General features: G+C 37.6%; 1 pseudogene; it reads left to right on the forward strand.

Moving 5' to 3' along the window:
- Positions 1–2457: 2457 nt before the first annotated feature.
- Positions 2458–2556, forward strand: LOC132287547 (small nucleolar RNA R71; annotated as a pseudogene).
- The last annotated feature ends 8286 nt before the right edge of the window (positions 2557–10842 follow it).

The following is a 10842-nucleotide window of genomic DNA, read 5'->3' on the forward strand; positions in this document are numbered from 1 at the left end:
GAACTATGCGGAATGCTCAATTATGACATGAATGCTTATGCAACCTTCACCAAAGTTCCTTACAATGAGTATGAACCACAAAACAATATCTAGACTTCGCAAGAAATGAAATTGAAGATAGAAATGAGGGAGAAATAGGGTTTTGACACCCTACGAATGCTTGTGCTAGTCTTTAACGTCTCTAGCAAGACTTAGGGCTCTTTTAGCCCTGATCAAAGACCTTATGATGCATCCCCTCCTTGTTGGGGTGAAAGATACTTTGAGTTCCACCCAACAAATGGTTTTTTGAAGAACTTGTTGGATTTAACTCAAAGGAAAGTTTTGATCCTTGATAAATGCAATCTTTGGGCTTTCATGCCCTTTCATAGCAAGAATTTGAAACAATGCTTTTTGAATGCATGGTTGAAGATGAAGACTTTGAAGTTTTATTTGAACACAAGAGCTTATTTTCTCTACAAGCAAGATCATGACATTTTTCCACAACATTGACCTCTCCTTCATACTTGTCAAATGAGTTGGGTGTGGGATTGAATATATTTAACTTCACTTTCATGTGGCCAAAAGAGATCTTCATTACCCCCGTCCTACAATTGATATTGGCATTTGCGGTTGCTAAGAAAGGACGGCCAAGGATAATGGATATTTGGCTTTTAAGATTGATTGGGAACCAGTTCCATGTCAATGACAACGAAATCCACCGGGAAGAAGAATTTGTCAATCTTGATCAAAACATCCTCAATAACACCCCTAGGCTTCTTAATGGATCGGTCGGCAAGTTACAAAACTATCGACGTCGGTTTCAATTCACCTAGGCCCAATTTGACATATACCGAATAGGGAAGAAGGTTGACACTTGCCCCTAAGTCAAGAAGAGCCCGATTAATGATGTGATCACCAATGATGCATGATGTTGTAGGTGAACCGGGGTCCTTAAACTTTGGCAAAGTGTTGTGTTCCAAAATGGAGCTCACTTGCTCGGTTAAGACCACTTTCCTAGGTGCTTGGCTTTTGTTCTTCCACTTTTGGGTGCACAAGTCTTTAGAGAATTTGGTATAAGCCGAAATTTGCTTGATTGCATCCAAAAGTGGAAGATTAACTTTCACTTGCCTAAACATTTCCATGATTTCATTGGTCTTAGCCTTTTGCTTTTATTTTGAAATGGACCCTTTCAAGGCGTCCGGAAATTGTGCTTTTTCAAACACTCTTTCAAAATTTTCTTTTGAACTCTCTTCAACACAAGAAGTTTTCAAATCATTTGGTTTCAAATCATTTTTCAAAGAAGTATTTTTAAATTCATTTTTTAGCAAATCTTTCTTAAATACATTTTTCAAAACATCTTTCAATGAATCACCTTCAAGATCACTTTTCAATGCACATTTTGAAACTTTCTCATTTGTAAAATCATGCACATGCAATGAAGGAGGAATAGAATGCGAAACGGGATGGGTGACAACTTGAGGTTGTACCGGTTCACTCTCTTCATTGGACATTTCAACTTGATTGTCCACAATCCTACCACTTCTCAAAGTAGTCACCGCATTGACATGTTCAATGGTACACCCTTCCGGTGAGGATTGGGTTTCCACAACACATTGTTGCTTGATTGGGGCATTTATAGGCATCTTTCCCTTCTCTCTAGCATAAAGTGTGCCAGCTATTTGCCCTACTTGGGTTTCTAGCTTTGCAATGGATTGAGAATGAGAATACAACAATTGAGTGTTAGCCTCTAAAGTGCCCAAAGCATTTAAAACTTTCTCTTCAAAAGTGGGACTTCTTGAATTACCTTGAGAATACGATTGGTTGGGAAAATGAGAATTGGAGAATTGATTTCCTCATGCTTGATATGGTCTATAACCTTGGGATCCTTGGCTTTGAAGTGGAGGTGGAATGTACTTCCCTTGGAAACCGCCCTGGGAAGGGTTTGAGCCCTCTCATTGGCTTTTCCAAGAAAAGTTGGGATGATTTCTCCAACTTGGATTGTAATGAGTACCATATGGATTGTTCCCTTGGTTAACAAATGTTGTATTAACTTATTCACTAGGTTCATTTTGCACTTGTCCATGAGGACAATGAGAAGTAGAGTGAAGAACACTAGAGTAAGTCATACATGATTCATTTAATGCACGAGGTGAATGGTTAGGAAAGGAAGATACTTGGTTCATCGAGTTTTGGTTGATCAAGAATTGATCAAACCTTTGAGATAGAGATTTCATCTCGGCGGCTATATCATTTGGATGGTCGACTTGATGCAAGCCAACACTCTTCCTACCTTGTGTGTTTCTACCATTCTTAAAAGATAATGTTCGATGCAAGGAATTCTCACTCATGCTTTCATATAAACGCTGCACATCATCATTATGCCTATCTATGTAAGAACCACCCATGGAAGCATCAACCATACCCTTGTATGTATCCGATAAACTCTCAAAGAAATATTGCACTAATTACCATTTGGGCATGTCATGATGTGGACACTTCCTAAGCAATTCATTGAAGCGTTCCCATGCCTTATGAAATGTTTCTCCATCCCCATGTGTGAACTCTCTAATTGAGGTTCTCATTGCATTGGTCTTAGAAACCGGATAGTACTTCTTCAAGAAATCTTGTTGCATTTCTGCCTAAGAAGTGATTGAAAAAGGCCTAAGATTGTTAAACCAATACTTTGCCTTGTCTTTTAGGGTGAATGGATAAAGTTTGATCCTCAAGACCTCTTCCGGCATGTCCGTGTATCTAACGGTGGAACAAACTTCTAAAAACTCATCCAAATGCTTGTAAGGTTCTTCACTAAGAAGTCCATGAAAGTTGGGAAGCATTTGAATGGTTTGTGCTTTAATTTTATAATGGTGTGCTCTAAATGGTGGCAATTGGATGCATGTTGGTGCATTATACTCATTTGGCACATAATGATCTCTTAAAGCAAGAGGTGGAATAGCTACTTGGGGTGCAACATGGACGCCTTGGTTTTGAATTCCTTGATTTTGCATGATGGGAGGTTGTGGTGCATACATTGGCCTTGGAATTCCCATTAGAATTTGGCCTTGTTGTTGTGGAGGTTGGTAAATGAATGGCCTAGGCATGCCTATTGGAACTTGTATGTTCTCATTATGCACATTTGGATGGAGAATACCTTGTTGGTCTATGTGACCAAGGTCCTCAACATGATCATCATTATAGTCATCCATTGATAAATTGGTTTTATGTGAACTTCCTCTTCCCCTAGGATTTCTAACGATAGATTCAAGATGCAAATCAAGAGGAGCAAGAGTGGGTCTCAATGAACGACGACCATGCATGCACAATGCAAAACACAACAAGCACAAATAATGACAACACTATGCCTTCACAACAATGCAATTAAACTACTTCCACAAACACAATTCCTATACTCCCATACTTAAAAACAATGATGATGCAAGAACAAATAAACGCCTCCACGCGGGCTCACGATTTATCTACTACTGCAATGCAATGCCTCCACGCGGGCCGACGATTTAACTAGGAGATTGAGTAAATAAAAGCTTACAAAGGTCCTATAGCACTTCAACTCCAAATTTTAAGCTTAGCTTTGCAATTTTTTCAGAATTTTAATTTTAGCTTTTTGCTTCCTTTGCCTTGCTTTGTTTCTAACTTGGATGCTTCTTTGTTTGCCTCCTTGCTCAATGCACCTTGTCAATTAAGAACAATCACTATAAGTAACCAAAAGAAAAATAAAAAAAAAATAAAGACACGATCAAAAGAGTACTAATCCTAAATGAATTTCACAAATTCGACGTTGCCAAATCAATCAATTAATTAATCCCCGGCAACGGCGCCAAAATTTGACGATGGCCGCTTGTATACGTCAAAATAATATAGTGAATGTGCGGTTCAAGAAAAGCCTTTTAAGTCAAATTTAAATTTATAAAAACCACTACCAACACTACTACTAACGTAGCAAGAATGAGTAAGGATCGTCCCAAGGGATTATACGTGTTGGAATTTAACTTCAACTCTAATGTACCAAATGATTGCAAAAGAGAAAGATTAGTTGATTACACTAAAATTCAATTAATTAAAATGCAACTAAAATAAAACTAAGTAGAGATAGGGATTTAAGAGATGAGAAGTGAGGTCTTAGGGTGTTGGAATCACCACTAAGCTCATGTAATTAACCACTTGCTTTCCATTAATGGGGAATACATTGTTGTGAACAAAATGCGACTACTAATTGCAATATTAAGCATGGACCATCTAATTTAAGCATGAATTGTCTTACCTAAACTAAGTGTAGCACAACCCATCTAGTTTAGGCATGACCCATCAAACTAGTAACAATTGTAGCACACATCAATCTAGAGAATCATGGAATTTGCAATAATAAGCCATGGAATATCTAAACAAGCATAGATTGTTTACCTACCTACAAGCATGAATTAAATTGTAGAACAACCCATCAAACACAAGTATAAATCATCAAATTAATTGACAAACTCATTCAATGAAAAACCCATGTCTAGCCATCACTAGATTCTTAATCAACCACACATAAAGATGCAATTAATATAGAAAAACTAGTGTAGAGATCAATTCCCAAATAATCACACATAAGACAACATGTAATTAAAATAGAGAATCAATAGGAAGAATTAAATCAAATGAATCATGTGAGACATAATTCCTAATTTAATCACACATAGACATGTAAATAAACTAGAGTATTAATAGGAAGAATTAAACCATGGAAATCATATAAATATACCAAGATTCATGAAATTCACAAGGCTAGAACACTAATCACAACAATATATATATAAATCCCCAAAAATAGAAATACAAGGGTTTAGATTACACAAGACTTAGGGCTCATCCAAGCCCTAAGTGTAAATCTAGCCAATCATGGAGGAGGTGGATGTGGTCGTGGAATCAAGCTCCAAATATGGCTCCATCTTCTTCTTTTTCTTCTTCTTTGAAGCTCTAGAGATGGAGAGAGAGTGGGTCTAGAGATGTGTTCTTGAGATGACCCTCCACTTTCCTCTTTTCTTCTAAACCTAATCTCTAACTTTGTTAGAGAGAGAAAAATAAAAATTACAATGTAAAAGTAAAAATGAGAAAAAACTTATTTACAAATGGGTCACTTCCCTTTATATAAAAGGTCTTTTTCTTAGTCACTAAGTCAGGAATATAGCCCTAAAAATATCTAATCCCGTACTATGTGATAAGTGGACTTTTGGGCGCGCACGGAATAAGATAGCTCACTGCCAGCAAAAGTTCGATTGATCAGAAAAAAAGTTGGATCGATCCAACATGGCAGTTTTTCAACATCAGCCTCTTTTTGCTCCAAATCAGCCTCTTTTTGCTCCGGATCATCACTAAGACTTAGTTTGGCTCCAAAAAGGCCTTAAGAATCCATTTTTAGCTCGTTTTAACATTATTGACCTGAAATAGACAAAAATACAAATAAGTACTAAAAGGGGTAAATAAGATAGATAAAGGTCCTAGAATACTCAAGCTTAAGGGGTTTAAAAGTGTACTTTTCAGCGCTCATCAATCTCTCACTTAACTTATGCTGATGACTTATTACTTTTTTGCCATGGGGACATCACTTCTGTCTCAGTGATCAAGTTTGCATTGGATTTCTTTTGTTCTATGTCTGGTTTAGCCATTAAGCTTGCTAAATCCACAGTATACCTCTCAGGTGTAGAGCAACAAACTCATGATGATATCACCTCCTTACTTAGAATCAATGCAGGGTCTTTTCCAGTCAAATACGTTGGTGTACCACTGATATCTACGAATCTAAAATCAGCTCACTGCAGTCTCCTAATTGAAAAAATCACCAAGAAGGTTTCTCACTGGTCCTCAAGATCTCTTTCGTATGCTGGCAGGTTACAGCTCATCAAAGCTGTCCTTGTTTCCACACAATTATATTGGTCAAGTATCTTTATACTCCCTAAAGTAGTGGTTAATGTGCTTAACAAGATTTTTAGATCATTTCTATGGTTTGGCCCTGAGTTGAAGACTATAGGTGCTAAAGTGGCTTGGGGGAAAGTCTGCAGATCTAAAGAGGCTGGCAGATTGGGCATTCCTAATCTAGAGATTTCTAATAAGGCTGGAATCTTGAGATTAATTTGGGAGCTTCAAACTATCTCAACAGATAGACTGTGGATTAAATGGTGCTTTACTCACCTGATTAAAAGAAGGAATTTATGGGAGATCAAAATACCTCAAGCTTGCTCTTGGAGTTGGAGGAAACTTTTGTAGCTCAGGCATCCAGCTAGGCTTTTTATCAAGCATTCCATTAGCAATGGCTTAGACACTTCCTTTTGGCTAGACAATTGGGCTCCAGGTGGCCCTCTTTGCTCAAGATTACCAATTGAAGTTCTATCTTCTTATGGTCTTACTGAATCCACTACATTGAAGGATTTCATTGTAAATAATGCTTGGTGCTTCGCAGTCACCCTTATAAATGTAATCCCAGATCTACTGTACCTGAAACCTCCTGTTCCTTCCAGAAATGATAAGAAGAGATGGACTGCATCTCCCTCAGGGTTTTCAGCTTAATGCACACAGCTTCTTTTTTGGCAGGACAATCACACACAGTGCAATGGTTCAACTTGGTGTGGCAATCACCTATCATCCCAAGAATGAAGGTTAATCTTTGGCTCGTAGTTCAGTCAAGACTTCCAACATTAGATTGCAAATCAATGGCAAACTATGAAAATGTCTGCCCTTTTTGCCAAGTCCACCCTGAATCACATAGCCACTTGTTCTTCAATTGCTGTTTTTCCTCTCCACTGTGGCATTTCCTTAAAGATAAATGTCAATTTTACTCATCAATTTCAAACTGGGAAGAGCTTGTTTAGTTCATTAGTGTCAAGTGGAAATCAAAATCTGCCCCAAATCTCCTTCGAAAAGTTTGTCTCTCATCCCTCGTCTACCATTATAATATGGGAAGAGAGAAATGAAAGAATCTTTAAGAAGAAGAGATCTTCACAAAAAGTGGTCCTATCTAGGGTTTGTTCAACCATTACCTCAATCCTCAGACTTGGTTGCCTTCAAAATTGCACTACCTCAAGAAGGATCCTTGTCGATTCAAATATCTCCCCTTCTTGTTGCCTTCCACCTCCTCGGCCGCCTGATTAAAGATCGTCGTCGGAGCTCCTCCCGACAATTTCTTTTGATCACTAGAAAGTATTCACAGTATCTACCACTAACGGCCTAGAGCAGTTTTGTTGGTTACTGTTATGGTTAATGTTTGGTTGGTTCCCTTAAATGGGCTTGTATCCCTTTTGGGTTGTTTGGCCTTATGGTCCATATTGTACATTCCTTTTTATTAATATACAGTTGCTTGAAATTCCAAAAAAAAAAAAAAAAAAAAACAAGTTGAGGGTTGAACCTGCAATACAGATAAAATAAATATGTCAGGGTCCTGAATCTAACCCACGACCACACCAAAGTGGGTCACAGAACCAACCCGTGACCCCATTTCTTTACTTTATCAACAAGGTTGAGGGTTGAACCCACAATCCTTGGTTTTGTTGTAGGCTCAACCCGTGTCCTTCCTCTACCACAATTGCAACCAGCGACCCTATGGCTAGGTCAACTCGCGACCCACCTTTATTTTTTCCTTTAAAAAATATATGCGTGTTTGCATAAAATTGGGACACCGGAAGTGCACAGGCATGCTAGAATCTCAAAAGATTTAGAGAAGTGGAACAAAAGGAGATCCTTTTGGAACGATCAGGCGATTGTGGAAGTTTCTTATTTGCCTTCGATGAAAGGACTTGTAATAAGACTACAATCCTAATTAGAGAATTAAAGTTCAAGTCCATGAATGTAAAGGAATTGAAATAAACTTGTATTGAAATTGCATGAATTGAAATACAAATGTATTGAAGTTTGATTGATGTCATTGAGAGAGAGTTAAATGTAATCCTAGCTACACTATTTATAGGCATTACAAGCCTTACAAGAAGGACCCGTGTCCTACTAAAGAACTGCCTATCTTCTCTTTATAAGACACTTATCCCTTATCCAGCTACAGAAGCTCGACTTCCAGTCCCACAAATTGCAGACTTCTTCCAGCGATGCCAGGTGTCCCACGTCGTTACCTGTTTGTTTGAATATATATATACATATTTATATATCACATTCTGTAACTACTGCATCATTCCCCTTTAAAATAGGCCTAGTGTGTATAGTTGAATGGTTTCATTTTCTCTTAGATTTTAGGAACTACCTTCTTCAGCAAATTCTTGGTCCAACTCCATTGTAAATAGGAACTCTAAACAAACTAAACTAGGTAGTTTGTAAGAGTCGTTCTATGTGCACACTTATTGGGCCAATCTCCTCCTTAATTATAGGAAGTAAACTAACCAAAATTTCCATCGCTGACATCATTATCTTAACTTGCCATATTTAACCTTCTCAATCCGCCGGATGATTTACACATGTTAGAATCTTGTTTTCTTCTAGTGTTGATCGTCACGTGTTGACTTAATATTGGACCATGATTTGGTCCACTTGTCCTCTTTTTGTTGCCACTTAAGCTGCCACTTTTATGTGCCAATATTATACCCCCCCCCCCCTAAATTTTAGAAGACTGTTTAATTTTTGGATCAAACCTTTTTCAAAATTTGAATTCAAAACTTCTTCTTAAGCCAAAAGCCCAATAGATTATTCATATTCTGGATGGATAAGAATAAACATATTTAAGAGTTATCTTAAATGACAACATATTAACCACCAACTGTCATTAGTCCTTGCACTTTTCCCATAACACTCATTATTGCCTTCCTAAGGCTTTGTTTTTGAAATGAGACATTCTCCTCCTAAAACAAAAACACTTCTTCCTTCTTCAAACTCTCCGTCAAACCCTAAACCTTCTATTGACGTTTTCCCTTAAACTTTTCGAATGGCACCCAGAGTAAAACCTTCTAATCCTGCTGTCGATCTACCACTACCTTTTGATCTTCCACCAACCTATAGAAAACAAGCAGCCAAAGCTATCTCTGATCTTCCAACCAACTAAGTCTATTCAGAGCTTCATTATTCTTCCCGGAGACGTCAAAGCTATAGGTCCGGCTTTTACTTCAAAAATTCCTTTTTCATTTTCTTCCTTTTATCCTCTAGTAGAAGATTTCCTTCCTTTTTAAAATAAATTTCCGAAAGGCGTCTAATGGCGATCTACCCATTTTTAACCTAAAAAACTAGGTTACACTATTCAAAGGTTGGAGCTCCTAGGTTGATAGAATGACTCCATTGAAAGGAGAAAGTTGGAAACAACTCGAAATTTATGACACTATTCAATTTAGCAAAGTTACTCCAATCCAAGATAAGTCTCTATTTTTTGCTACATTTTTCTTTTGGAATTCTATCACAAATTCATTGCACTTAAATTGTGGTATAATGTCTCCCACTTTGAAAGATATATGTCATTTAACTATCCTGAAACCAATTGGTACTGAGGTAAATTGTCTCCTTTGTGATCCTGATACGACTTTCCATTACCTTACCAAAGAAACTAGCACAAAGAATTATGAGGTAGCTTATGGCCATTTCCTTTAAGCCGATATAAAGCATACTCCTCAGGCCGAAGAGGAAAAATACATTGCTTTCTTGCTTGTATAGCTTAATCGGTACCTGTTATGTGTTCCAACTTTGCAAGTTACCAAGGACTTAATCGAGGTTGCCATTGCCTTATCCAAAGGTTCCCCTTTAGTACTAGCTCCTCTAGTTTTAGCCCATCTTTATAGAGGCGTCCATGACTTGATTGTATCTAACTTCTCCCGAATGGGTGGCCTCTTTTGGATCTTCCAACCCTGGCTTTAAATTTATTTTCCAGAGTTAGGGCCGAAAGTTAGACCTTCGGTCAATGATGCCTTGATTTCCTTTAGTAATGCTTCTGCCATGTCTAAGCCTCAATCTTTCAAAGATTGCTTCTTTTTCTTTTATCAAGATTGTAAGACTAGAACTCCTCAACAATTCCTTCCATTTTCTTTTAGCATTCAAACTCCATCATGGCTTTCCCCTATCCCCACTTCTTCTAAATGAGTATCTAAAGAACAAAAATCAATATGGGCCAGCTTTCTAGTGACTAAAGATCTCAATTATAGTACCGCTCCTTATTCTTCCAAGAACAGTAAGGTTGGGGTAGAGTTTTACAACCCTATTCAACTTGCCCAGCAAATTGGTTTACGGTATATGATTCCTCAGTCACAATACTTTTCTTTCAACAACACTTTTCATCTTCGTGTGAAATTTAATGGTGAGGAATTTGTCAAGAATGTGAGCAAAAGGTTCGACGCCTTAAAGAAAACTTTCCAATTTTTTAAGCCATTTATTCAGAATCCTTTTACTAATCTATCCTTTGACAAGTGGTGGCTGTCTTAAATTACTAAAACTTGGGAACAAGATTGTTCATCCCTTATTACCAATCAACTCACCTCTTTTAAGTTTGTGAACATAACTTTCCAAGGCACATATCCTATTGCCCATATCAAGAGCCCTAAAAAAGGTAGGAAGAAGAGAAAACAACCAGTAAAAGCCAAGACTGCTCCTCTTTCATCCATCAAAAGATCCAAAAAAGGCACCACCACTAAGAAAGGTAATATTTTTAAAATGACAGGCTTAAATTCTTTTGCCAATTTAATTACTTACTTCTTCTTCTTTGGTAGCTTTGCTTGTTGATTCTGAAGAAGATCCTATTAAATAGGCCATCTCCGCAATTCCGATTAGTTAGAAAGATGCATCTTTTTCTAGCCATAGCCAGACATCTGAAACCGAAACAACCAAAGGAAAAACTCCCGTTGTCAAAAGGGTATATATCCTATTTCTTTTCTGGTTATTATAACGGATCCCTTA

The sequence above is a fragment of the Cornus florida genome, unplaced genomic scaffold (genome assembly GCF_030987335.1).
Source record: "Cornus florida cultivar Cherokee Brave unplaced genomic scaffold, ASM3098733v1 CherokeeBrave_3.0.0_Hap2_Chr11, whole genome shotgun sequence".
Taxonomy (NCBI): Eukaryota; Viridiplantae; Streptophyta; class Magnoliopsida; order Cornales; family Cornaceae; genus Cornus; species Cornus florida.